At 37.7% G+C, this 3,058-nt stretch overlaps 1 pseudogene; it reads left to right on the top strand.

Annotated features, from left to right (window-relative positions):
• Positions 1-400: 400 nt before the first annotated feature.
• LOC106392996 lies at positions 401-2,312 on the top strand (annotated as a pseudogene).
• The last annotated feature ends 746 nt before the right edge of the window (positions 2,313-3,058 follow it).

Raw genomic sequence — 3,058 nt, forward strand, 5'->3', positions numbered from 1 at the left:
CTCTTTGTTTATCTCCACTCGCGTCCTTTAGTCTTATAATCTACTTAACCGAAGCCGTCGGAGTTACAGATCCAACGTCATTATCGCATTCTTAATTCCATATACCAGCGTTTTAGAAGGTTTCAAGGTAGTCACAAGTAACAATCTTTTCTTTTAATTCTGAAATTCGTTATTTATTTTATTTTTTCTAAATAGAGTGATTCTAATTGCAGAAGCTCCACAGTCTCACAGAGTTGGTATGATATTATTTGGAGGATTTTTTTTTCACAAGACTGAAATAGCTGAGGCTTTTTAACCGGAAGCTGAGTGCAAACATGTATCATGTGATTTAAACAGCTGAGACTTTTCTCTACTTCTCCTTGCTAGGAACCTCACAAACAGTGACTTAGTAAAAGATCACATGCGTTACTTGGTACGTCTCTTTAAGCAATAACTCCCATTGATTGATGCAAGTGATATGTGAACCACAATTTGTATATGTTCAGATGGGTGGAAGATCAAGTGTTGAAGAAGAGGTTCTCTGCCAATTCACCTTCCCTGAGAGACCAGGTGCTCTGATGAACTTCTTGGACTCTTTCAGTCCACGTTGGAACATTTTTATTAATATAATTATGCATATTGTTGTAGGCTTCTCCTTCGTTGGTGATATCGACACTTCGGCTCCATTCGAGTCAGTGAGAGAACGAATCTTTGCAAGACGACGGAAGATCTCGCTGCTATACGCGAGTCCGTCGAGTTACTAAACAAGAGAATTGAAGAGGAGCGAGCCGCGCTCGAGAAGAAACGAGAGAGGTTAAACTCTGAAAACACAGCAGAGATCTCAAAGGAGATTCAGAGACTAAGTGATGATGCGTTGGAGTTTAGTAAAACAGGGGAGGAAGCACGTTTTGCGGTTGGTAAAGCTGTGTGTGAGATCGAACGGACGGGGAGCAAGATCAAAGCTGCTGAGATGTGTTTGGTCGCTGCTAGGAAGATGAAGGAAGCTGCTAGAGCGGCTGAAACAGTTGCAATAACTGAAATCCAAGATGTCACCAGGAGAAGAAGAACAAGAGAGACGTTGCAGGAGGAGATTCTTGAGAAGATAGAAGAAACGGCTCAAGAGATTAGAAGTAGCAGGAGGACCATTGAGGAAGGTCTGGAGAGAGTGAACTCCGCAAAAATGGAAGCAGAAGAAGAAGAAGAGACACAATGGCAGTGGTCAGAACGTAGGAGGAGATCATCATCAACTTACAAGGGCAAGTACACGAACAGGAGAGAGACGGTTCTGATGGATGTAAACGGTCTGGATATGATGATGAATGGAGACGGGACAGCTTCTTCAGTTGCTGTCTTGAAACCAGCGATGTCTATTGGGCAGATACTGAGCAGGAAGCTACTTCTTGCGAATGAATCAGCGATGATGATAAACGGAAGAGTGTCCTTGGGCCAGATTCTTTGAAAGACTAATGTGAAAGAAAGAAATGGTGAATGGAAGGAAAAGGAGAAGAGGTTCAATGGAAAGAGGAAGAGGTTCGGATTGGCTATCTGTGATGTTGAACAAAGAGCAAGAAGAACAAGAAAAAGAAGATAGCTTTGAATTTAAACTAATGAAGCGAGTGACTGACTTATTTGAAAATGGTTAAATCTCTTATCTTAGAAACTGTTATGCGTTTGTGTGTGTTAAGAAATTGTGGTTTGACAGTGCTCTTCCATTGTCGAGGTGCGCTCAGATGAGAAACTGTTAAAGCAACAATATCACTGGAACATATTTTGCGTTGGAGAGTGCGAGAGAGATGGGAAAAACTATTTCTGCAGTTCAAACTGTCCCATCAGAGGTCGACAGTCTCTTTGACATGGTGACTTTATAAGAGATACAATCATTTTTTTACTGGATTTTGTTTTGCAAGAAATAAGTTGTTGGTTCCAAGTTTCTGTGAATGTCGAGATGAAAGTTGTGGTGGAGTCTGACATGACTGATAAGCTTCTCATGAGGCAGTTGTTCAAATTCGATGGCATGAGACAGAAGGGGAAGCTGGAGTACATCGAAAGGCACATGGCTCTGTTTTTTAATCAACGGTGGTGGATCAGTCGACGACATTAACAACAAATCCAAATAAAATATTCTGAAGAAGGTGAGGAAAGAGGAGAAGAAGCCATGGTTAAATTTGAAGGAGATTTTTTTTCAAAAAATGGCATTTAGGTTCGGACACTAAGTCAACACAATAGGAATGTCACTAATAGATGAAAAACCATATCCATATGTATCATGTGCTTATGAGTTATGAGTAATGAGGATTTGGGATGATTTGCTATGGTAAATTTTCACTGGGATTCAATTTATATTTTCAGTTAATGTTATTGTTAGTCTTTGAATATGATACATCTGGATGTCACACGTTAATGTCTAACAGAATAAACATTCTGAGAGATAGAAAATATTTGGTCAGGTTGACCCTCTCACTCAACAAAAAAAATCTCTGGTGATCTCTTTCTATTAGAAATAACCTCGCCGAAACTAACCAGCATAGCAACACTTTTTGCAGTAACTTTACCAAAACATTGACCCAGTAGTGATTCAACATTGTCCAGTATTTCAACACAAAACATAGTTATTTCTTATTGCAACAAGAAAAATACTAATCGGTATTTAACTTCAACGAAGATTGTAAACTTCAACCATGCATGATCCAAACAAAACTGAATTGTTTTGACTTTAGAAACGCATTGCATATATTGACTACAACGAATCTAAAAAATTTGCAGAGAAAGACTCATCAAGTGGTAATTGACACACATGATGCCCAAATGACAAATATATATATATATATATATATATTAAATCATTTAAGTTAGAATTACACTGTATATAAAAATTTGCAGTCAAAATATTATCAAACAAAGTTAAATATATTTACGGTTGCACAAAAGAAAAACAAAAAAAAAAGTTAAATATATTGAATAAAACCTTAACGATTTGTATATTGCAGATCTGTGATACATATTTTCCAGTCTCAGAAATGGTTACTAACATCTTTTATAATGAATTAATAGTATAACACATAATGTATCTTCAAACCAT

This window comes from Brassica napus, chromosome C4, assembly GCF_020379485.1.
Source record: "Brassica napus cultivar Da-Ae chromosome C4, Da-Ae, whole genome shotgun sequence".
NCBI lineage: Eukaryota > Viridiplantae > Streptophyta > Magnoliopsida > Brassicales > Brassicaceae > Brassica > Brassica napus.